This window comes from Xenopus tropicalis, chromosome 1 (genome assembly GCF_000004195.4).
Source record: "Xenopus tropicalis strain Nigerian chromosome 1, UCB_Xtro_10.0, whole genome shotgun sequence".
NCBI classification, from domain to species: domain Eukaryota; kingdom Metazoa; phylum Chordata; class Amphibia; order Anura; family Pipidae; genus Xenopus; species Xenopus tropicalis.
In genome coordinates this window covers 169,995,809-170,022,919 of record NC_030677.2, presented here as the reverse complement: position 1 = coordinate 170,022,919, position 27,111 = coordinate 169,995,809, and the positions used below count along the sequence as shown (strand labels likewise).

The following is a 27,111-nucleotide window of genomic DNA, read 5'->3' as shown; positions in this document are numbered from 1 at the left end:
GACCTGATATCCAGAATGCTCGGGACCTGGGGTTTTCCGTATAAGGGGTCTTTCCGAAATTTGGCTCTCCTACCTTAAATCTACAGAATAATTATTTAAACATTAAATAAACCCAATAGGCTTGGTTTGCCTCCAATAAGGATTCATTATATCTTATATCATTTTTAATAAATAAGCAAACATTTGAGTTTAGTAAAATTACAGGTGAAATTCAAGTGAAAGTGATTTTTGATGTATAAGCCTCTAAGGGGCAGCTTTGTCAATGTTCGAATTCACGTTTTTACCGTGATTCAAAATTTTTGTGCTAAAACTCACAAACTCAAATTAGAGTGTTCAAAACTCTCAAGAGTTAAGTGCCAAAAACTTGAAAAACTTAAATCTAACGTTTTTTCAAATATAAAACTCAAACTTTGTTTTTTTATAAATATGCCTCCAAGGGTTATTAGAGGTTTTATTCTTAGTATAAATATATAAGCACAGAAAGAAGGCTAATAAGATGTGTATATATTCAATTGTATTTTGAACAGTAAAAGTCTCCTCTATTAATTGACAATGTCATTAAATCATCAATGGCATTAACTGATAAAAGCTTGTGTAACAAAATTACTGCCAATTTGAAGCCAACGACTGAACATTATTAAGAGCAATAAAAATCTAAAATACTGTATCTAGGAATTACAAGGCTCTACCACAGCACTATCGATGAGACCCTTGTAAAACACTGGAAAGTATAATAAGGAAAAATCCATCAATCACATCAAGGAATGACCAATTAGCACATTTTTGTAGTATAGCCAATTAGTACGTAGCCATTCTGAGAAGGAGCAAATGGCCCATTGTTAGCAAGTTTTTGTAACCAATGGATGGCATGTACTCAATGTATCAATGGCACTGTAACCAATGGGTAGCATGTACTCAATGTATCAATGGCACTGTAACCAATGGGTAGCATGTACTCAATGTATCAATGGCACTGTAACCAATGGGTAGCATGTACTCAATGTATCAATGGCACTGTAACCAATGGGTAGCATGTACTCAATGTATCAATGGCACTGTAACCAATGGGTAGCATGTACTCAATGTATCAATGGCACTGTAACCAATGGGTAGCATGTACTCAATGTATCAATGGCACTGTAACCAATGGGTAGCATGTCCACTTAGGGAAAAATACAGTTTGATAAAATTGGAACACATTACAAACTAATAATCAGAAGGGATAAAAAAAACCTTTCATATCCACCTTTATTTTAAAACATAATAGAGACTGCATACTGTAATGGTAAATACATTTGAGCAACAAGATACGATAAATCAATACATAAAGAAGCAAATAAAGAGTGGGTTTAAAGGAAAACTATACCCCAAACAATTTCTCTATAAAATTTATTGCATAAAGCAACTAATATCTAAAGCCCTGTTCCAACTAAATAAACCATTTTCATAATAATATACTTTTTTTAGTGGCTAATGATAAATAGAAAATTGCCATTTTAAGTACTAAACACCGCTCCCTGGGATCATACCATTCAGGGTGCACACAAACAAACCAAGGGCATAAGATCCTTTCTTTTAAAGATTATTTATAATTAATATATATATTTGAAGATATAAACTATATGCTGGTTCATTCTGGGCAAATAATTTCCCCTTAAGAATGAGCCAATAATAACAAGCAAACTTAGATATTCAGAAAACACAGGTTAAGGGAGTCATATGGCACATGTGTTGAGTACAGAAATAAAATAAACATGCCAAACACACCTCTGTATGAGATTAATTTCATGGTTCTGACTTTTAAATATGCATTGCTTTACTTGAGAATTGAATTCTGTACAAACGACTCTAGGGAAATCTCAGAAGAATAAAATAATCACAACAATACAGAATATGATACAAAGTAAGTTTTGTTTATATACATTGATTAAACTCCCAAAGCCAAAGCTTCTATTGTACAAAGTAAGTTTTGTTTATATCCAATGATAAAACTCCCAAAGCCAAAGGTTAAAGAGTACAGAGAATTACTAAAAGATATATGAATGAGCAAATACATTTTGCTGCAACATTCAGTTTGACGATACGCCATCTGAAAGCTCTCGAGGTCATGCAGAAGTCAATGGAAGCTGTCCTCGGCAGATTGTAACAATCTTAGTTTAATTCATGGTTTCAGGGGTTTTCGGGGGGGGTTGTTTGTAATTGCACAAAAATTATTATGAAAATTGAAAAACACTGAAAAATTCAATGTTTTTGTGTTTTTTTTTGTTACACATTTTCCTATTGCTGTAAATATTTCTCTGTTTTATTTAATCAATGTCAGGAGTTGAAATTTGCTTCTATTTCATTTGTTCCCCCAAAGAATATACTCAGACATATGTTAAGTGTCATTGTAAAGACTTTCTGGTTGAATGTTTAATCCTCAGACATTTGCTCAGATCTAAATGCTGCGGTGATAATTTATCATGCTTCAATTATTCTCTTTGCTCGTTTATAAATGGGTTGATGGAAAGTCATCTGAATGGAGACGGCAATGTTCTATAAAAAAAGACAATTTAAAATACATAGAAAGAATAGCTCCAGAAGCAACCACAGATTACATTTTGTTGTTTAACCCTACAAAGTGTATAGAGGGGCTTGTAGTAAAAAAAAAAAAAATTATATATATTTTATATATATATAATATGATAAAAATATTGTTTTTTTAAAAACTCCCAAATGAGAATGATTATGTACAGGTAAAATGTTATTGTTTGAATGCTGGAATAACAGTGTTGAATGATTTTATACTGTATATACAGTAAATGAATATTAATCAAATGCTGTATGCTTCACAGTAATAGACACTGAGAGAGTAAAATATCACCTAGCAAAGGTTGGCTATTGTTCTAGAGAGAAAACATTCAATAGGTTTAAATTGTAATTCTCATTGTGAGTATTGATCACCATTTATCTGAGGCAGACATCAGGTATTTAGAGGAAAACATATTATTGTACTCTTTTTGTCTTATCATTTAAGCTACTTATCACTAAGAAGAACAGCAGGTTTGTGCTTTGATTTTTTTTTTTTAAACATGATAATCTTGTGTCATGATCAGCTTTTATTGTAACATACTAGGTTGATCAGCCATAGAGATTCTTTTGGCATTTACAGACAGGAATGGTGCCTCGTAATACATGGGAATTAATCAGTTTTGCCTTCTGTATTCGAATGGTACTAGAATAGAAAGATAGCTACTGATTCACTACTTTGGGTTACAGAAGTCAATGTTGTCATTATTGTGCCTAAGCTTCAACACTGTTTTGTACAGGGTCAGACTGGGATGTGTCTCCCCAGGAGGCCCTGCAGCTGCCCAACCTCTTCCCCACTTAGCAAACATGCATTTTAATAAACTTTTAGTAAACAACACAATCAGGGACACCCACCACCAACCTAACCCCTTTCCCCCTCAAGGGCACATACATTTCACTAAGCTTCAGTGCAATCTGGGAAGGGTGACAGTGTGCTTAAATATTATATGCCATTATATTAAATACAACCTGGTCTGAGCATAGGAGTGTGAGGAGAGCAGTTACCAGTGATGTGGATGCACGTGATCAGCAGATGGAAGGAGTACAAGGACAGACTCAAAAACAGCAAAAACCTGAGTGCAAGAGAGTCTGGATCAGGTAGCAGAACTGCAGCAGATCAAGGACACAACCACCAGTTAATGGGCAGGAGAAGTAGCAAAACCAGAACAGCTGAGCAGTAAAAACAACAGAACAGAACTGCATTGGCCAAAGAGCAGAAGGACCAGTGCCAGAAGCAGACAGAGAGCAAAGGATTATTTCAATCTGCTGTGAGAACGCTGACCCTCAGGAGTCCTGCTAGTAGACTTCAATAGCTTAATGCTAAATAAACCCATGCTGCCCCAAGTTTACTCAAACTTTTTCCTAGTTTCTTTGATTCCATTGATTTCATTAGATCCAGTTCTGGCCGGAACACTGAACTGCCCTCTCAGCAGCACCCCTTCTTTCCCTTCTAAACTGGCTCGGTCTTGACTTATTCATAGAGACAAGTCCTTAAACTAAGTTTTTCGCCAGGATTAGATTCACTGCAAAATTCCACATTTCGCCATTGGCAACATTTTTCACGTCGAAAAAAAATGCGGTACTTAAAAAAGTTTTTTCACATTTTGACAATTCTTCTCCGTTTCGTGAATTTTTCAGCAGTTTTGCAAATTTTTCCAGTGAAGCAAAATGGGACAAATTCACTCATCACTAATTAGTAGAGATGTGGCAAACTGTTCACCGGCGAACTAATTCGCGCGAACATCGGGTGTTCGCGAGTTCGCGAACTTTTCGCGTATGTTCGCAATTTGGGTTGGCGTGGCGTTTTTCTGCTGCGTTTTTCTCGGGCTAAAAACGTCGCACAAGCCACACTTGGCGTTTTTCAGCAAATCCCGTGGTCCATGGTGCTAATAGTGCGAAATAGCAAAAAACGCCACTTATTTCCGCTAGGTCTGGCAGCTGCCTTTGCGGTTTTACGCAACGCTGTGTCAACAAAGTATTTTTCAGAGAAGTTTTTGCCCTTGATCCCCCTCCTGCATGTCACTGTCCAGGACGTGGCACCCTTTAAACAACTTTAAAATCAGTTTTCTGGCCAGAAATGGCTTTTCTAGGTTTTAAAGTTCGCCTTCCCATTGAAGTCTATGGGGTTCGCAAAGTTCGCGAATATTCACACTTTTTGGTGTAACTTTTTTTTTTGAGGTTCGCTACATCCCTACTAATTAGCATATCTTTTGCCACGGTCTTACATGGAAACAAAAGTTTTTAGACATTGTTTTAGGAACTTCTTGTGGACACCAGACTTTATAAGTGTGTTTTCCTTTCTCAAATACTACCATAAACCTCTGCTGTTCTCATAATCAGAGCCTGCTACATCCTGTGAATTTTTGGTCCTATAGCACCCAAGTGGCTGTGCAAAACAGGTTCCTAAGTGATATTACACATATATATGATCCAGTATTTACTTCAGTTTGCCCTTTCTGTAAGGTACGTTAGGTTTATTTTGTGTTGTTATTATTGTGTTGCACATTGCTATATGTTAACGAGGAAAAAATGGTTATCCGAAAATCTTGTCTTACCAAATATAGTAACAAATTGTCATTAATTGTCTGTCTGTGGATTATACAGTGTGTAGAGTGCCTAAATAGTGTAGACTATATCAGACATTAATATGTTCAAAATGTTTAAACGTTACCGTGAATGTTAACAGTAAAGGTCCTGTCTGTTTGCGGCAAAGGTAAAAAGTTAATTACTTATTTTTTTAAACTAAAATGTTTTATTGCATTTACTAAAAAATATAGAACATGAAACATGGACCTTTGGTCCCAGTTTTTTTACACTACAAAGATAGAAAAAGATAAAGGAAAGTTTTGGCAAGTACAAGAAATACAAGTAAAACGAAAAAAGCGGTGGCTGGGTTTTGTTGTGTTATGTTCAAATAATAAAATAGTCGGTAAAGCATATTGTGGCTTTTGGTTTGACCTGTATTGGGAATAACCTTATGCATATAAGGAGGAATATAGCAATGGATCATTTTCATATACCAACTAAGGGAGCAACATTTTATCATATGCTTCCACATTATTTTGCTGCATGTAGGTCAATGTCTTGTTAATTGCTATACTAATTATTTTTCCTTTCCCCATTGTCCGAGGGTTGGTGGGCTTTTTTCCAGTTGTTTGCAATTATAAGTCTTGCTGCTATTAATATGTGTTGACATAGTCTATGACCTAAGTTGGTACATGTCTTGGTTTTTTGGGATTTTGGGACATCCCAGGGCCTGGTGGATTCTTCCGATATGGGGGTAATCTTTTGGCATATCTGGGAGACGTTGGTGTAATACATCGTCCATCAGGTTAGATATATCGTTCACCTTTCCAGGAACGCCCTTACCCTTAAGTTGTTCCTCCTTTATCAGTTTTCCAGGTCTTCTATTTTGTTTTCAAAATGTAGAATTTGGGCTTGCTTTTGATCTTGCAGAGCCGCTGCATTAGTCAACAGTGTGTTGTAGGTGATCCACCCTGTCCCTAATTTCTTTTATCTGGTGTGTAAATTCAAAGATGGCGGCTGCAATCTCTCTTTCATACGCCACGGAAACATTGGCAGTGTTTGTGGTTGTTGCTTTTTTCCAACAGAGGTCTAAAGTAGTGAACGGCAGTTAAACAACTTATAATGTTCTATTTTATTTGTAAACTCGCCAGTCATCTGGTACATCAGCAGTGGCAAACCTAACATAGATTTTTAAAATTCCATATTGCTATACTGAGAGACAAAGTAAAAAGAATTCATAAGGGCGTTATGAGTAAGCACTTTGATATTTTAGGATACTAATACATTTAATCGAGAGGTAAAGCATAGCAAAACATAAAGCAGCCAAACTTGAAGAATAAGTGGTGAAATAGGCCTTACAAGCGCAGTGGGCAACATGCAGTTTTCCTGTAGTGAGTTGCGCCTATCACCACTTTTATTAAAGTTATAGTTACACTTGGCACCGCTCATTCCTTTCTGCCTTCTATTCTGAATTAGGAACTAATCTATTGATGCAGGAGATCTACCACCACCTCCTGACCAGGCAGTAGCTCCAGGGTTTCCTCAGTGCCCTGCGTCAATAGGCACACTTGTGCCTAATCAGGTGCAGATGTCATTCACATGCCAAACACTGGTAATGACACCAGGCAGACATATATTAATTTGTTGCAATTGCACCCAGTTGCATCCATTTTGGCATAATGAAGCCATAATTGTGGGATAAAACATGGCGATTGTGCTTGAAGTCGCACTGAATGTGACTCTAATGTTATAACAAATTACCAACAAATTACATAAATACCTTTACCCTCTCACAATTGTTGGTAGTTGTGTGTCCTACATAGTGAATAAATGCTCCACTTCCTTAAGCAAATAATAAATATGAACTGTATTTGGGTGTAGTGGTAATTTCAATACAGCAAGAATAAATCTGGGTCAAGACTCTGCATGAGACACACAAGAAAAATTCTTGGCTGAAAAACAATGTACTGTTTCATATAAAACTAGAATAAAGATTCTTAAGTGTCCATGCACTCTTAAGACTTTGTTAAAAGGACTTTTATAAATATAAATATGAGTCCTGCAGCTTTGTTTGATCAACCTAAACAAGCAGTAATATCCCTATGAAACTGTATAAAGATAAAATCAATGTTATCTGTAGACATAATAATTCTTTAGTAAATACATTGAAATAAATTTGACTTTTAGGTATAACATTTGTCCACAGAGGACTGAAGCTTACCATCCCAACAAGGCAAATTTCTTTGGTAAGCCCTAACACCTATTACTTCATATATAAATTAAGTTTTCTGTGTAACACAGAATAATTAACCCAATATGGGGGGGGGAATGGAAACCGTAGAACAAACTGGTCAGCAATGCAAACAATGTATTCTAATAAGTGACCAGTAAAATGTGGTCAAATTGGTGGAACTCTAAATAAATATGAATTTAAACTGGTATGCAAGTTTGTAAGGGTGCGCAGGAATATGTTTTTCATTTTGCACCAATTTTTAGTAAAAAAACGTTATATAATGTAAAGTAATATATTTAACTTCATAATGAAGATATTTTCTGTGTTTCAATAACTATAACACATACCAATGTGTAATTCTTAGTTTCATCTGTTAATGTCATAAAAATCAAGTTTATACAGTCAGTCACTAAAAGAGGAGTTATTAAAAGCAATGCCCAAGGGCTGCTTTAAGCATCATTTGTCATCATTTGTCAAACTACATTGACATTAATACTGAACACTGAGGCGGATTTATTTAATAAATATGAATGAAAATGGAAGTTTTGTCTTAAATTATGTTTATTGTTCTATTATTATTTGATTGTATATTTTAGTAGAAGCACCTGAAGGGAGCTGCTGGTAACCGCTTTAAGAATTATTATACATCCTTTTCTTATAGCTTAACAACTTGAAACTAGGGGAAGGGAGGTGTTTGTTTATAAAGAGAGGTTCTCAGTGGTTTTTGACCTTTCTAGTGACAGGAAGTAGTATGTGACTTTACTTATAGTTTGCCATGTTTAGTAAATAACTAACTATAAATAATTCCTAATTAAATAGTGGGCAAAAGTATGTTCAGCTGATATCTTACTCATTGACTCAATTGACTTCTTTAATGAATACATTTACGAAAACAATTCATTGACAACGAACTGTCAGTGCCAACAGGTTAAATAGACCTAGGGGTTCCATATTCAAATCACAAGTATAAACAGAAAAGTATAAAGTATAGCGAAGCAAAAGGAAAAGTCAGTAAAATGCTTGACTGTGTAGGAAGTATTAGTAGCAGGTTTTTTTTTTTTTTTTTTTTTTTACATTTACTGCCTTCCACTGGGGTCACTGACACCAGCACAGAAAAAGTGAAATGACATGGCCGGAGTGCTGATGGAAAGTGGGAAAGTGGGAAGTTGAAACAAAGACTTTACTGCTATTAAAGAGGACTTGTCACCCAGACCAAAGCTGTATAAAAAAAGTACTTTTCATATTAGACATGAATCAATTTTATATTAACACATCCAAGCCCATTATAAAGGCATTTAAAAATCCCAGCTGTCAATCATATACTGCTTGTCCCACCTCTATGCCTAGAGGTGGGGCAGACAATAACTTTAGCTTCCCATTCAGCACTCCCTAGATGTCACTGCACATCTCACTTTTCCCCTCCCTCCTCATCATCTAATTGTGTAGCCAATGCATGGGCATCTGGTCCCCCATTCTGGCACATAAACAAGATTTTGGCATGATACAAAGCTTGCCTTAATAAGTGTCCACAAAATGGTGCCTGCCTGCTTGCTTTGATTAAGTAATTCCAAGATGGAAGGAAACAAGATTTATATTATTTATATAGAGTAAGTAAAGTTTATTTTGCTCAACTAACAATATAGAAAATAATTTGGAGTTATTTCTTAGGGTGACAGGTCCCCTTTAAAGATTATTGGAAACCAGGGTTAAAACATATGCATAGATGACATTTAGCTCTAACTACTTCATATTTTACCCTCACTCAACCAACAATTTATGCTGCAGAATCTGTGGAAATGCGCCAAACTTTATTCAAATCTGGTAGGAATGTAACAAAGTAAATTTTCAATTTTTTATCTACGCAATTTCACTGCATTAAGGTGGCCACACACAGGCCGATTAAAGCTGATGATGGTCTGAGTTGGCTAAACGTTGGTCGGGCAGGTTTAACAATTCTGTCGGGGTGAAGAGGGCTAAATGATTGGATCAATCCGTTATCTGTTGGCGACCTCACCAAACAAGCATATATTCATATATGGCCGGCTTTACTTGGTAACAACTCAGCTATTTTATCTATATCAGCCCCATTAAAAGTATTCAACTGAAAATTTGCCCACAAACTTCTAGTTATTAATCTTTTAACAAGACTATTTGCCAAGGCTTGCCGAACTCATGAACTGAATATCAACAGATATAGGATTTACTGTATAGATTAACAGTAATTACTTAGAAGAACAACACAGATATCTAACTCTTTTTTATCGGTTAGTTTGTGAGTTCAAGTTTGTTTTTCTAAATCGAATAAACTTGCATATCGAACGTTCAATTATGTATTTGTGTCTTTTCACCAAATAAAAAACCTCCTGCTTTGCCACGCAAGGCCTTTGTTGGCTGGTTATTGCCTCAGATCATATCTATGGATGAGCAAACTTTTTGTCCCTGTGAAATTTGTGGTTTCGGAAGTGACAAAAATAATTTTTTTCCCGGATAAAAAAAAGCCTTGTCTTTTGCGCCGGAAATTTTTATGCACCATTGCCTTGCACATCTTGCAGTTGGACCAGTGCCCTTTCCAGCCCTTCTTTTGTCCATCTAAGAAGGTGTAAAGACACAGTAACATATTTTACAGTTTCTGAATTATTTTCTTTCCTCATTTGCCTCTTCGCAGCTCTCCAATAGGGTCCATTGACCACAGCAGTCGAAAACCGATTGCCCTAAGAGGCTACAATATTATTATTGCTACTTTTTATTCCTTTTTGTTCTATTTAGTCCCCCTACTGGTTTTAATTCAGTCTCTCATTCAAGCCTGGTTGCTAGGGTAAAATTGAACCCTAGCAACCAGAAAGCTGCTGAATTTGCAAACTGAAAGCCAAAAATCTAAATAATTTACAAAAAATGAAAAATAAAGACCAATTGCAAATTGTCTCAGATTATCATTGTCTACATCATACTAAAAGTTAATTTAAAGGTGAACTACCCCTTTAACTGCAATGAAATTTCACCTTCCTATTGACTCCAAGGCATATTGGCATAAATTTGCTGCTTTACTAATTTTTATTAGTAATATACTTATTACTTGTAAACAGATTATCAGACTAAAAAAAACTGCGATAAGAAAGATTGTTGAAATAAAAAATATCAGTCAGTCTATGTATCTATCTCTCGCCTTCCTAAATGTGTATGTTTATTTTAAAAAAATGACAAATACAAAATATTGTTTCCCAGGTACATCATTATTTGATAAGATATTCAGAACCATTCCCATGAACTATACTGTAGTATAACAATAATACATCTATCACGCATCATATAAAATCATCCATCCATAAAATTAGAATGTATTTTGTATCTTTAATATCAGCAGGTACATCTAAAAAGTGGTAGAAGAGCGGGTCACAGGTTATTGAATCTATTCAGGGATAATCAATCTTCCATAAGCTTCAGCTAGTGATTTATGCATTTTTAGTAAGAAGAAGAAGAAGAATATATCTAAGACTCAACACTAATTAAACAAGAATCTAAAGTCTTATAGTCCAATATTTCATTCAGAATTTGAGTTGTCATCAGAATGTTCACTAAAGAAATGTCAGAGCCTTCTGAAAAACAGTATGATGCCTAATATGAAAGTAGAGCATTGAGATCATTTAAAAAACACCTTCCTAATACATGTATGGATCCATAGGTGCAGAATGGCTGTTACCTTCCTATAAAAATATCTTCTTTGCTGTTTGCGTACCATGGAAATCATGCAGTCCATGATTTGAAATTTATTTGGATGTTTTACAGTTTCTATAGAGCTTTTGCTATTTAGGGTAATATACTTTCATTTATGCATACAGTATACTGTCATTCTTTATATAATATAAGCTTTAATACATTCGCCTAATTATTAATCTCAACTCTACCCAGTTGTATTTGTCAGTGGCCCTACAACTAGAGTTATGGGGAAGAGCCTTCAGGGCAGACTCCTTAAAAGTGGACATCTCCCAGTTCAGTGCCATGAAATTGTCAGGTTATCTCTGATGTGAAAGAGAATGCACACTATAAGTGGCATTTGTATGCATTTGTATTATACTAATGGTAGTGTTAGGCTGACAACACCCTTTTGGGTATTGTTTTAGGTATTGTTATTGTTGGGGGTCAGAGAACTCTTTCCCCTGTTTTTCTGTCTGGATGCCCCAGTACACTGTTGGGAGAGAGGAGGTTTTCTAAGTTTGAAGCAAAAAACAGGGGTGGGTCCAGCAGTTTATAAAGGGAGCCCCTGTTGTTCTACCAGCAATTGAAAGAGATCCAGAGTGAGTAGCCAGCCACTTACTGTTGTGTTCAGACTACAAAGATAGAATCTGCTGGGCTGCTGGTGATTGCTAATTACTCCGTGTGAATCTCTGTGTGTGTCCCCTGGTGAGGACAGGTATTGCTCAAGTGCCTGTTATGTGGGAGCAGCTTGGGGGAAGGGACTGAACTGAGAAAAGGGTTTTTGCCTATCTGGATCAAAGTGTGGGACTGGGCACCTTAAGAGACTCTGCCAGGAGTGGATAGACTGCAAAGGTTCCCCAGGGCAGGATAATAATTTATCCATATAGTTGTTCTTTACTTTATTTCTACTGCTATATAAAGTTATCCTTGCTGCAAAGTGTGTGTGATTATTTTGCTAGTGGAATTTCCCCTGAGGTGTGCTCCCTAGTGTCCACTAGGTGGAAGCACTGCGCTGTAAATCCAAGGTCCCAGTACCTTTCATGCAAAGGGGACTCAGGGGACTAAGCACAAGCCAGATAAGTGAGTGTAATTCTACTTTCGCAGAAGTGTGCCAAGAAAGGGTTACATTATATTTTAATATCTTTGATGGTATTTAAATTATCATTTAACATTTTTACTTGTCACTTGGGTTTCACCCTCTAGCTTTGAGCCTTGGTGTTGCTGCAATTATCACAGTCCTTACTTAAGAATTTATAGAACAGTGGTTTACAGTCCATACTCTTTTCTTGTTTCTTTTGTGATTATATTAATTACTGTGACTACTACACCATACTTTTGTATATTCAGTCCACTCAAATGCAGTGTAGTCAAATTTTATGAATATCTACTTAAAATTATCTATTTCTATATATGTTTAAAATTCTATAATGATATATTCAAGTTTTTTGAAAATACCTCCCATAATTCATGATTTATTAATGTTTAGCTACCTTTTTTTTTGTAAAAAAAATTAAACAGGTTTGATCTGTCCAATACTATTGAGTCCTATGGAGGCTTACAATAGTAAAGGAATAGAATAGTCAGTGACAGCCTGTCCTTGACACATTTTCAAGGACAAGTTAATCCACGCATTGTTTTCAGTTTCACCCAGCTTCAATGGGAATTTAATCCCCTCACTGTTTTCTATTTCACACCTTTCAAGGGGAACTTAATCCCATCATAGTTTTCAGTTTCAATTGAAACTTAAACACGTTATTGTTTTCCAAGAATAAGTGCCAATGCTCCTAAAATGGCCGCTGGAGCAATTCCTGTTTGGAAAAAATAAAAAGGATTCATGGAAATGAACATCCGTTAAAATAAAATTTTTCGAGTTTTAACAATGCTTTCAGCTCAAAAAATTCGGGATTTTCGAATGTAAACTCAAAATTTTTGGACAAAAGATTTAAGCATTATTGTGACATTTTACATTTTTATGATCCAGTTCAGGGCTGTCCAACTAGCGGCCCGCGGGCCGCATGCGACCCCCCTCTGTGTGGCCCCCCACCTGTCTGGCTGCTTTGATGGCTTACCTTTGTGCAAGCTTTAAATGGTATCAGTACTGAGATTAACTGCCCCCCCCCTGCATGGTTCTCACCTCAGATTCAGGCTGTAATCCCTCTGTATTGTTTAAAAATGTAATCCCCTGTGTTTTTCACACATTTTAATACCTGAATTGTTCACCCCCTGCATCCCCTCTATGGCATGAATACCCAGATTTCCTCAGGCATATTACAATGTATCCATGACTGTTCAAAATGTAGAGAAATGTAGAAAATGTCAAGTTATTTTGATCATTTCAAAACACAAGAGAAATGCTGACTACTACGACATGCTAAATACCGCTGTTTAGTCAACTTTGTCTGACCCTGGTATATTTGAATAAAGCACTGACAATAAAATGAAGTACAGCATTAATGCGAAAGGCAGTATATAAAAATAATGTAAATTAATAACACCAGGAATAATGTAAGGCATCAGTGGATCAGCTATACAATGGATAGGCATGCCTTTGTGTCAGGCTGTAGAGTGATATCAAGCCGAGTGATGGGTCGTAGCGAGCAAGCCCACAAACGTCTCACAGTAACCGGAGGCTTACCTGAAGATGAGAACAGGAAGCACGGTAGTGGAGAGTGGCCGGAGAGCCAAAAACGAAGTACAGATGGATCAAACGAAGGGATGGTCAAACGGGTCAGAGTCAAGGCAGGCAGAACAGATTCACAAGCGGTATTCAGGCAGGGATTCACAACAGAAGGATCAGGATAGGGAAAACGCCAGGCAACAAAGAAACTTGATAACCAAGCAAAGAACACATGTAATTGGCGACTATTTACAGGCTGGCGACAAGACGCACGTATGTGTTGCGTCAAGACGCACTCCGAAGCATGCGTGCGTGCACAACTAAACTTGTGCGCGCGACCTTCAGCCATACCGCGCGCGCTTGTTCTTGTGCGCCGGCTACTAGGTGCATGCACGGGGGGCCTTTGGATCAGTGGACATCCTTACACTTTGCACTGAAAAAAATGCTTTGGTTTGGTACATTTTCTTAATTTTCTCTGCATTGGATTAATAAAAGCTAATTTTGTGGTTCAGTCCTCAGCCAACAATATTAATATCTGGCCAAGTCTCAGCCAGTGGGTTCCAACTTGGTTGGCAAAACAGCAAAAACTTTTCCTATATGAGCATCTTAATTTCAGTTTTCTTTGAGGCTGAAGATAGCAAAGGATTTTCAGTCGCAGTGATTCTAGTTACTGATATCTAAATACATCCATCTTGCAAATAACATATTTCAAGTTAAAATGAGAACTGTTCCGAGCTATGAATTGTCAGCAAAATTTACATCTGTAAAATTGTTTTCTAGGAGATATGACCTTGGCTATGAAACTGCCCTTATGTTAAGAAAGAGAACCATCAGTTTTCTGTTGCAGAACAAGAAATACAAAATGTTTAAAAAGGAAAAAGAATAAACCATTTTATGACAATGTACACATTTTCTTTAATTTCATTTTTTTTTTGTAAAAATGTGTTTTACTCAAAGCCTCACATTAAGTCTAATGCCTCAGTGAATATGTGTACAAGCAATATTCTCAATTACGGCAATGTTCTTTTCTGTCTTTCGTACTTATTTTTAGATGTTTTATCAGTTTGGCTATTATGCAGAAATGACGCACAAGTACAAAATATATTTCCTTTGCTGTAATTATTTAACATAAATTTGGCTTCTTCCTTATTATTTGAGTGCTATCTGTTGCCTTGGATTGGATCAGTCTACTTCTTCCATAGGCCAAATTATGTTGAATCATTTGGGGATGTATGTTTCCAGCTAGTTTTCCAGTTAATGCTAACAGACAAAGAATGTAAATATATATATTTTTCAATAAAAATGTCTCCCATAAACAATGCCTATAGACTTAAGCATCAAACTTTCCTGGCTCTCTGACTGATGCAAAAATTATGAATTAAGTGTGGATGGCAGAGCAAGATGTTATAGATTTGCATGGATTATTTTGGTATAGTTAGTCATTGTACCTATGTTACATTTAAAGTAAGCTGTAGGAAGATGTCTAACAGCACAACAAAGAGAAACTGTTTTAAAATCTCCACCAAGGGTTACCACTAGTGATGAGCTACACAGCAGTGTTGGCAGCCACCTTTATCAGTGCCTTTATCAGTGTCACTTCTGTTCCCAGCAGCCATCACACTGATCAGCAAGCAGTACATGCACACTGGAGGCCAAACTGGGAAACTGGGCTGCTGCACATGTTCCTATTTGCAATACATGATGGGATGAAAGCTACACAGCCAAAGATGGCGGGTTGGCTCTACAGTTCTGGATGTACAATGGGCAACAGTTCAGTTGGTGCAAGTATAATGGGTGTGTTTGGGAAGGGAGGATGAAGGATCTGTGCACTGGAACTAAAACTATTTTTTCCATGAGGTTTTACTTCCCCTTAGACAGGAGACAATGCCTAATAGATAAAACATGTGGTGCTGCATTTATCAACTGAGAGATGAGAAATGAACTGAAATTTTACTTGACAGAGTCTGTGTTCTCCCATAATGGCCTTCAAAAGAGGTACAGCTAAGAGTTACCTGATGGCAGACTGACAGGATTAGGTAGAGCCAAAAGACAAATTCACAAAAAAGTGTATAATTGTAGTTTAAGTTGAAATGTCTATTTAATGGTTTGTAAATAAGGCGGTAATTCTGACATATCTATCTCCACTTTTATGTTGTCCCATTATCACCACTTATTGAATTCTTCCCAATGAGTTTCTTTAGGGAAACTAATATTTTTTATAATTCTTATGATGATTTATTCCACAATACTGTAAGCTCTGCCAATATGTCCCTTAAAGGAGATGGAAAGTCATTTTGGCATTTTACAGCCAATAGTTTCACCACATTAGTGCCACCTAAAAAAATATATTTATTCTGCAGAAAGCTTTATCATACCTGAGAAAAGAGCCCTAGAAGCTTTCTCTATTTGCTTAAGATTGCAGCTGCCATTTTAGCTTTGTCTCTATAGCTTCCTGCTTGCATCGCTAGCCCTTGTAGCTCAGATTATGCATTCCTAAGTGAGGGGGGAGTGAGTTTTATGAATTCTTATGGGAGGGGGGAGCAGGAGGGGGGGGGAGTGGAGAGAGCTGCGCAGACCCCTGGAATAAAGGAGAGAAGAAGTCAGATACCTTAAAAACATGTTTACAAAAAAGGTGACAAGAAATCCTGAGTTTCTTTTGATAGAGGACTCAGTGCAGCGTTTCTGTGAGTGCTTATGGCTGTTAGATAGACCTTTCTGATAAAGCTTTCTTAGTTTTTACCTTTCCTTCTCCTTTAAAGGAATACTGACATGTTTTCTTATCCTAAACTCCATGCTAGACATTCTTAAAAATGTTCTTAAATCACAACGTTAAAGGCTTCCATTAGCCATATTAGTGCTATATGTAGTGAAGATAGTCGAAACCTCTCAGGATACTGGGCAGCCCACAATAAATTCTCACAAATGCACTCATACATTAAGCAGTGATATAGACAAGATGTGTAGCTGCAATATTTTTTTAAAGAAACTACTAAAAAAAAATGTCTTTTTTTACAACATGAGGTATATAAGAGGGGGTGTGCATATAACCATTTTGAGTATGTATGATCGGCCAGTCATTGCTAGACAATATACAAGCTGAATATACTTGTACTGATTGAGGCTATAGATACAGTGAATATATATCCATGCATTCTTTATGAACTGCAACTTGTAATGAACTTCGGGTTAGTTTCCTAATCTTTCAAGGATTATTAAATGATGTATCATTTACAGCTCATGTATAGGAAATAATAATTCAAGCAATCATTTGGCTAGCAGTAAAGTAGGCAATTTTAGCTGATCTTTATTTTCTCTCCATTAACTGATTCATTAGAAGAACATCCCTAGAGTAACACTAAAAGGTTTATAATGACATGATTATCATCTAGCACTTTAGAAGTAAACACATTAATTAGCTAATGAATATTAATATGGTGTAAAGAATCTTAAAAAGGGAAATAGACCTATGTTAAGTAATTGTTTGAGTAAAAATATGCAGATTAAACTGAAGTGTAAATACTTTTTGCATAGCATGAGAATTTTAAAACAAAACTGGAAAGTCTCATTTATGGAGTTAAAGGAGGGATGTTTAGCCGCTTAAGGCATTTTTTTAGGGGCGTCATGCTGAATAAGCATGTTTTAGTGGTAATTGTTTTGTGCAAATCATGTTTATTAATTAAACACAAAAAAGCAACGTTAATGTGTTTGCAATCACATCAATCAATGTGAATATTATTAAACATGAATTAGGAAAAACATAAGTGGAGTGATAAATTAAGGCCAACAAAATACAGTAAATAGTGATTTAAGGCTTATTTATTAAGCTGCAGTGCTAGGCACAATAAACAGGGTTTGTACTTGTACCTCTTGTACCATGCCACTGTAATGTTTAGCATCAAAATTGTAGCTTTTGGTATATTTATGCTTTTGTGGAAATATTAACATTATAGGTGCTAATACACCCTGGAATTTTCCTCTTTCAAATGTTTGTCTATCACATTAGTGCTTATTTATACAGGTATGGGACCTGTTATCCAGAAGGCTCAGACCCTGGGTTTCCTGATAATGAGTCTTTCCTTAATTTGGATCTCCATACATTAAAGGAACAGTAACACCAAAAAATTCAAGTGTATGAAAGAAATTCCAATATAATGTACTGCTGCTCTGCACTGGTACAACTGGTGTGTTTGCCTCAGAAACACTACTATGGTTTATATAAAGAATGCAGCTATGTAGCCATGGAGGCAGCCATTCAAAGGAGAAAAGGCACAGGCACTTAGCAGATAACAGATAAAACACTATTGTATTCTACAGAGCTTATCAGTTATCAGCTATGTAACCTGTGCCTTTACTCCCTTTTTCCAGCTTGAATGGCTGCCCCCATGGCTACACAGCAGCTTATTATATATAAACTATATTAGCGTTACTGTAGCAAACACACAACTTTTACCAGTACAGGGCAACAGTACATTATATTTCATTTACTTTAAAACTCTTTAATTTTTTGGTGTTACTGTTCCATTAAAGCTCAATGACAACGATTAGAAAAAATACGTATTTTTTCAAAAGTTTAGAACTTTTGGTACTGTTAACTATAATATCGTTAAAAAAGTATGACTTTTTCGTGATGCGTTTGTTATTCTACAAAAAGTCGTACTTTTCGCAACGTCTGCAAAACTTTTGTTATTGATTCAAGCTTTTGTATCATGACTATCTTTTGGCCAGGTTGGAGCTGCAGAGTGCCATTAAGTTCTGTGGAAGGCTTCCAAAATCATGCATTGAAGTTTTAAAGTCAGAAAGTTTTTGCGCCATTTACGATTATTCGGATACAAAAGTTTTGTAACTTTCGGATCGCAACCACAATATTTTCATACAAACACGACACAAATTTTCACGCAATTTATAGACATCAGAAATGATTGTGGTTACTACGAAATTTTTCCAATCGTGCTTTTGACAATCCGAAATTCGTGCTTTCATGAATCTGCCCCTTAGTCTAGTAAAAAAATCTTTTAAAACTGAATAGGATTATTTGGCCTCCAATAAGGATTTATTAGATCTTATTGGGATCAAGTACAAGGTACTATTTCAAATGGAAATCATTAAAAAAAAATTGATTACAATGGAGTCTGTGTGAGACAGCCTTCCTGTAATTTAGAGCTTTCAGGAGAATAGGTTTTCAGATAATGGATCCCATACCTATATATTTATATTTTTAATAGTTCTTTTTACTATGCCTCAACTAACTTTAATCCTGAGTGTCACAGGAATCCCTCCCAAAAAGTTATGTTTTTGTTTGCCAGAGAGGAAACTAAAATAAACACATATGTACAATGATACATGCAGCATACATATTGACAATAACTTCAGTTAACAATCCAATCAACATAGGAGCTATCAAATAGCCAATTACAGCTCTCATTGGCACCCCCAGGAACATTTTCTATAGAGTCAAACATTTTGATGGTCCCAAAAAGGCAGAAATCTACAAATAAGCATAAAAGAATGGTAGTGCTCCCATCATATAAAACTAAAATTTTAGCAGGAAATAAAATCATTCATCAGAAAAGTCTTTTTTAGTATTTGAGAAGAATACAACAAAATACTTTTCTGATGAATGATTTTATTTCCTGCTACTTTTGTTTAAATAAATGTGCTGATGCTGTTTTACACAATGGGAGTGCGCCCCTTCTTTTATGATTATCAGTGGGAATCTATGCCCTAGTTTAATATTTGTACTCTGGAATTTGCAGTTGGTCCATGGTTGCCCAAACTTCATTACTGTAGTTCTACAAGGTAAGGCCTTGCCATACGCTAAAAACAGAATATCTGGGGGAGAGCCATAATTACTGTACTTTTGTTAAATGCCCAGAAAATTGTAATGCTTTACAACATGTAGCTTTATATTTAATATCCATTTAGAACACTCTGTGTGACGGAACTGCTGCCAAAGGTTGCTCATCTGTTCAAGGATAAATACATGTAAATATAGTCTCTTTGAGCACCCTCTTAATTTAAATATCACTTTGCTGCCATCGGGCCATAAAGCACTGCAGATTCTGTATCACTTGATAAACATTCATTTCATATCAGTCATGACATTTCTTGTTAAAAGACTAGGGCTACTGAAATATCAGGTAATATATCATAATAAAGCAAGAAAGTATTCATAAAGTGTGAAAACATAACCTTGAGTAAAGCATGGAAAGTACTGGAAACATGTTTCTATTGGATGCAATTGCGCTTGATTCAGGATCTAAATGAAAGTGGTGTGGTTCTTACAAGTGGGTGCTGTATAGCAATTAGTAGTAGATGAAACAAATAAATACATACAGCATACAAATACAGCTTCAAAAAGGGAAAGAACTACTTTAGAATTCACCAACTGTGTTAAATCTTATCAAGTCAATCACAACTTGAAAAATTTGTGCAAATAATGTCATCCTTAAGAGTAATATACTGTATACTTATCAAAGTTTTTGTACAATATTTAGCAAGTGGTAACAGGAAAGACTATTTAATTCATCTAACGATCTAGTCAATAAATCCAGTTTAAGCATACAAACTGTTTTGGTAAGAAATGCTAACATTTTATCAGAAGCCATTAAAGGGCAAGTTCAACCCTTCCAAATGAACCCCAGTGCATATATAAATATAAACATATAACGATCTATGCACAACACAATATCATCCGACAGGGCATTCCACAACCTTACTGCCTTCTTTTTGAAGAACCACCTAAGCTGCTTGAAATAAAGGTTCTGTTCCTCTAATCTAAAAGGGTGGCCTCTTGTGCATTAATTATTGTTATGGAGAAAATGATCCTTAGCTATCTTTCTATTATGCCCTCTATTGTACTTCTAAAGAAATCTCATGTTCCATCACAAGCATCTTTTTCTAGAGAAAACAACTTTGACAATTTACCAGCATAGTTAAAATCCTCCATCACTCTAAAGTTTAGCTGCACATCTCTGCACTCTCCCCAACTCATTAGTATCCTTCTTATCTTCTAGAGCCCAAAACTAAACTGCATACTGAAGGTGAGGCCTTATTAGGGACCTATGAAGAGGCAAAATGGTTTTCATCCCTTGAGTGCATGCCATTTTTAGTAAGACAGTACTTTATTTGCTTTAGTAGCCACTACATTGCCTAGTATTACACAGCTTGTTAAACACAAAAATACCATTTAGCACATAACTAGCATAACTTTTATTTCTACCAAAGTGCATAGTCTTGCACTTATCAATACTGAATCTCATTTGACAATTTGCTGCCCAGTTTTCACGTTAGTCAAAGGATGGCAGCATCCTGAATACATCTTATAGTTTTGCACAGTTTAGTATCATCAGCAAAAGTAGAGATTGTACCTTCAATGTTCACCTCACGGTAATTATTAAACAAGTTAAAAAGCAAAGGGCCAATGACAGACCCCTGTGGTACTCCACTAACAGTTCTGGTTTAATTAGAAAATGTTCCATTTACCACCACTCTCTGTAATCTATACTTCAGACAGCTCTGTATCCAATTACAAATATTATGTTCCAGGAATATTGCTTACTTTAACCAATAACTGTGATGACACAATGTGCAATGTGTTCAAATATCTTACCCCTTCCAAAAGCTTTCCTATTACTAAATCATATACTTACAATGTTTGTTTTTTCGCTTCATTGGAATTGTTTTTCATTGTTTTACCATATTGCTTTTTGTAGACTTAATTGTTTTAAACAAAGAAGAACCTTTTTAATAGATGGGAGTATCCTCTATGAGCCAAAAAGAAAGATTGTGTATTACAGGTATGGGATCCCTTATCCAGAAACCCGTTATCCAGAAAGCTCCGAATTACGGAAAGGCAATCTCCCAGACTCCATTATAATTTAATAATTCAGAATTTTAAAACTGATTTCATTTTTCTCTGTAGTAGTATAACAGTACTTTATAATTGATCCCAACTAAGATATAAATAATCCTTATTGGATGCAAAACATCTTATTGGGTTTAAATAATGCTTTATTGATTTCTTTGTAGACTTAAGGTATGGAGATCCAAATTACGGAAAGACCTCTTATCCGGAATACCCTTGGTCCCGAGCATTCTGGATAACGGGTCCTGTACTTGTATTTAACTTAATCTAACTGATGAGGAATATTAAGATTATCATTAAAGCTGAGTAGAGCAAACTTTAAAAAAAGTTTTACTATTAATTTAATATTAGTTTTCAATAATGTTTGGCCGTATCATTTTGAGTGTTGTTATATTAAGAACAAAAAGAAGAGGACATTGCCATCTGGCTCAAGTTCCTGTAACAAATCCCATATCCTGTATGGGTTAATACATAATTGTTTGTCGGTTATCCATGGCCTGTATAATACGTGTTCTTTTTCTTTTGGAAAATACAACTTATCAAAGTTGATTGCTACTGAAACCAGTAAATAATGAGTTGCAGATTAAATTAGCTCAATCTTTTTTAGTCCTTTTGGTGAAATACTGTAGGTTATTCTTTTTTTAGCTTTCCAGCACAGTGATTACTTTGTTATGATAACCAAAAATGGATGAGAATTACTGTCATTTGGCTGTCTCAGCTGCGCACTACACTCTTTTCCAACCACCACTTCAATAATTTTATGTTTTAACATCCTCGCAACATGGAACATCATGCCTCATAAATAATTTCCCTAGGATTGTTCCTCGGCTTAAATTTTTCATAAAGGTTAACAACCCAAACATTTATTTTAATTCAGAGCACACTCGTATAAAGAATACATTGCTGGAATTAAAAGGACAAACTTTTAAGTATACAGACACATATCTGTGCAATGTACCTGAAAGTTAAAGACTAAGTTCTATCGCCCATTAAAAAATATTAAGGACTCTGAAAATTTTTTAAAAATTAACCTACAGTGTCTCTTACATTAGAACTTTTAAAAATAGACAGGAGAAAACTGTAGCAAGGCAAATTCTCACTTGTGGGTATTACACTATATAGTACAAGACATATCATATACAAAAGACAACATTTCTGTTTTTGAACTGTACCCTTTGCTCTGTACATTATCTGCCCTTCTTTGGGTGAACAAAATATTTAAGGGGTTATTTACTAACACACCTTCAAGAGTGGATGCACAAAAATGGATGCAATGGAAAGCACATAAAAACCTCCTGCGAGAAGCCACGGACAGCATAACAGTCGAGCTGCAAGAGATAAAGACGGACTTAGCAAATATGACGGACAGAACTTTCACATTAGAAAGCCCAGAAACTCCAACTAGATGAGGCCAATCACCACATAGATGATACTGAAAACAGAAGCAGGTAGAATAATATAAGGGTTAGGGGAGTACCTGAGGCAATTACTAAGGACAAACTCCATACAGTCCTTCTGCAAATATTAAATAGCATATTGGGCAGAGATGCACACACTGAAATCAAAATAGATTGCAAACACAGGATTCTTAAGCCAAGAAATGCACCACCAGATGCGCTGTGAGACATTTCATGTTGCATACATGACTTCCAGCTTATGGAGGTGATCCTCAAGCCAAAACATGCAAAAAAATGTACTTTTTCAAGACATATCAAGGTACACCCTGACCAAAAGGAAACAAATGAAGCCTCTAATTGATGTAAAAAAGTAAACAACATACAGTACCAATGGGACGTCCGATTTTGCCTAATTATCATTCAAAATGCACAGAATTTACTCTCAGAACCCCAAAAGAGACTAAACATATTCTCACTAAACTACAATATGGACACCCAAAAACAGACTGTTAAAATGACTATAACTTAACCCCCAAAAGGCCCAGAGAATAAAGCCTGAGATACATACTGCGTATTTCTACTTCTAACCAAGGGTTCTTGTTGGGTAACCCATGCGTTCCTTTTTTGGCTCTTTTAACCATTATATTAAAGGTGGCAAGTGTCACATGATGTGCCAATGTGTATTCATACCCTTCATACAGCAATCAGGCCTAGCTGACTACCATTAGTCTGCCCCCCATATCATCGTTAGACCACAGCTACCTCTCTTAGTGAGGCCAACCTCCCAGTCACCGAGAGAAGTAGTTGTTCCTTGTCTATGCTTTTACCTGCCAGAGAATATACAAATATTGCTTTCCAAGTTTTATATGTTGTTTTTTCTTTCCCTCATAAAGTCGCATACCAACCCCTGTAATGTCCTCAGACCTGGCCTAAAGAGTAACCATAGAGCTAACAGTAGACTCTCTTTGAAACTCTGTAATGGTTAATGCAAAATGTTCATTACTTCATAACTAACAGTAGACTCTCCTTGAAACTCTGTAATGGTTAATGCAAAATGTTCATTACTTCATTACTAACAGTAGACTCTCTTTGAAACTCTGTAATGGTTAATGCAAAATGTTCATTACTTCATTACTAACAGTAGACTCTCCTTGAAACTCTGTAATGGTTAATGCAAAATGTTCATTACTTCATTACTAACAGTAGACTCTCTTTGAAACTCTGTAATGGTTAATGCAAAATGTTCATTACTTCATTACTAACAGTAGACTCTCCTTGAAACTCTGTAATGGTTAATGCAAAATGTTCATTACTTCATTACTAACAGTAGACTCTTCTTGAAACTCTGTAATGGTTAATGCAAAATGTTCATTACTTATAACGTGAAGGGGCTAAATTAACCGGTCAAAAAGCACATGTATTCCAAGAATATAACCGATTGGGAGCAAAAATGGTCTTTCTTCAGTACACAATCTATCCATAACTTTTAAAAACTTTTACACAAATCTTCACTAGTAACAACCCCCAGAAAAATGCACTAGCTTTTCTGATGCTAAAAACACATTAATTTTAAGCATATATAGCTTACAAGATGCTAATGGATGCTATCTACTGCTGAAAGGTAAATTAGCCAATACCATAGTTACATTAGCGAGCCCCTAGCAGGAGCAATTAAACCCGCTCACTATATTAGCATCCCAATTAGAATCATTCTTGGAAGGCCTCTTACTACTAGGAGGTGACAATCTTATCTCTTAACCATATACACAACTCTTTCTTTGGTAAATCCAATGTATCATATAAAGCTATCATATAAAACGCACATAATAGCTACACCAGATTGGACTACATTTTCACATTACAAAACTAGCTACATTAAATAAAAGCAGCAAATAACAATCTCGGGCCATGCACCCATAATAATAGACTTTGAGATCCCTAACACTCTCAAACCTGAATATATATGGAACATAAACAAGCACATACTTACCAATAAGAAGAATATAGATATAATAAAAAAAATCTCATTAAGCAGTGTGTCCTTAGGGGTCATCTCATAGCTTTATGCACTAAATTGAAAAAAGAAATTGAACAGCTTTTACAAGAAATACATACATTAAAAGTGTCACACAAATAGTCCTTAGCTAAACAAGCCCTCCTAGACATCATGACAAATAAAGCTTATTTGGGGACAAAGAAGCGCTTTTATAAATAAATAATGAATGCAACAAATTCTTTGTTAGAATGTTAAAAAGACAACAGAATAAAACATATATATCAGTAATAAAGGACAAGAACCAAATTGCCTTTCCGTTCAAGAATTTTATCAAAGTTTGTAAAGGCTCAAAACATCCCAAAATACAGGCCAAAAGTTTAGAGAAACTATTTATATCCCAAGTTAAACTTCCTCAACTTATCAAATCACAAGTCTAACTACTGTAGATGCACCATTCGCACTGAATTTCAAAAAAACAATAGATTAATTACCTTAACAAAAGTCTTAGACCAGATAAGTATAGAGATGCATATTATAAACAGTTTTAAACAGAACTATCAGAGTACTTAAACAGATACTATAATTTTATCAGTGCAGACCATCTCTTTCTTCAACAAGCAACTGAAGTGCATATAACAATAATAAAGATTACCATTTATGTGCCACCTATTGCCCAATATCTCTGATTAATTTAGATTTAAAAATATTCGCCAAAATGATAGCTAACAGGATTTAAAAAAAAAAAAAAAAAATACCCCTATTAGTACATTAGGAGCAACCCTTTAGAGAAGGTAAAGACAACACTTCTAGAATTACTTCCATGATCTATTATGCACAAACCATGGAAAAAGCCCTCAACAGGGCGCTGTGAGATTTCCTAAAACATACCCTGTTAGGATTTTGAATAGGAGAAAAAGTAATTAGTAAAATCTTAGCACTATACTACAATCCCATGGCCCGCTTTAGAATAAATGGCACCTTATGATTTATATATGCAAAGGCATTAGGCAGGGATGCCCACTATCCCCCTTATTATTTATACTAGTTATGGATGTTCTGTTATCCCATATCCGATCCAATTAATATATAATGGGTCTGAAAGTAGCATCATATGAACACAAGTCAGTTGCATTTGTAGACGACCTTCATTTAGTGATAACCAACCCACACATTACTCTTCCTAATCTAACGTGCTTGTTCAAACAATTTGGAGACCTGTCCAACTTCAAAATAAATGCCTGCAAATCAGAAGCATTAAATATAAACTTACCTATCGGGAACAAAAGAAACTACTTAACTAGTATCAATAAAGTTAATTTTATTCCTATACTAGAAGAAATTGAGAAACTTAAATAAATGGAATAACAGTAAATTGACTTGGTTTGGAAAAATACAAGTGCTCAAAATGTTAGTCTCTCTCAACATTCTTTACCTCATATACAGGTATGTGCTCTCCATCAGAACTCCCAAAGTTTTCTTTAGCAAGCTCAAAGCAAGAACAACCAGATTCTTATGGAATAACAAAAGACTAGACTTAGACTTAACATAGCAAACTAATTCTTAACAAACAAGAAGGAGGTCTAGCAATACAAGACAACTTTATTATTTAGCAGTTCACCTGCACTGCATCTCTAGTGGAACTTAGGTAATGAAAAAATATAGTTTCATTTAGAATAACAGTTCTCCAAAGTAGCATTTTATAACATAATTTGGGTCCAACCATTGAATATCCCCACAAATATATCCCCACATAACACCCATGATAGGAGGCAACCCTAAAGACAGGTTATGAGATTAAATACATCTGGAGTGTATCTTCACCCCCTACACCCATTACCCCCCTTATCAACAATTTAGACTTTTACCCAAAACTTGAAAGGAAAGCATTTGATAATTGGGCTTGGAATGATAACAGGCCAACTGTGCTAGCAGACTTTGTACAAGGAGACAACTGTTTGTTTGAAGAGCAGGCACTCACTGAGCAAATCTTGGTGGTACTCCAGTAAAGTTACTTTTTAATCAAGAATTCTGCCTGAAGTTTTGCTCAGTGCATGCTCTTCAAACAAATGGTGATATCTGCTCCTGAGCCTCTTTCTCCCTGTGGTGAGTTGTTTTGACATATTTTATAATTTGGTACAAGAAGAAACAATTTTACCCTTGGAAAAGATACCAAGATCAAAACAAACCCACCCTGAAGACACCTGGTGCTACAGATAA

The 27,111-nt window shown here is 35.7% G+C and overlaps 1 long non-coding RNA gene across 3 annotated transcripts in view; it reads right to left on the bottom strand.

The window, feature by feature from the left end:
- Positions 1-27,111, bottom strand: part of LOC105948047 — a 321,644-nt gene that overhangs the window by 292,228 nt on the left and 2,305 nt on the right. For 2 of the 3 annotated variants that reach the window (XR_004220414.1, XR_004220415.1), the window contains exons 2-3: positions 24,889-24,967; positions 22,744-22,829 (exon numbers count right to left, since the gene is read on the bottom strand). This is a non-coding gene — a long non-coding RNA (uncharacterized LOC105948047). The remainder of the gene's footprint in view (positions 1-22,743; positions 22,830-24,888; positions 24,968-27,111) is intronic. The other variant, XR_001923855.2, reaches the window with a different exon arrangement.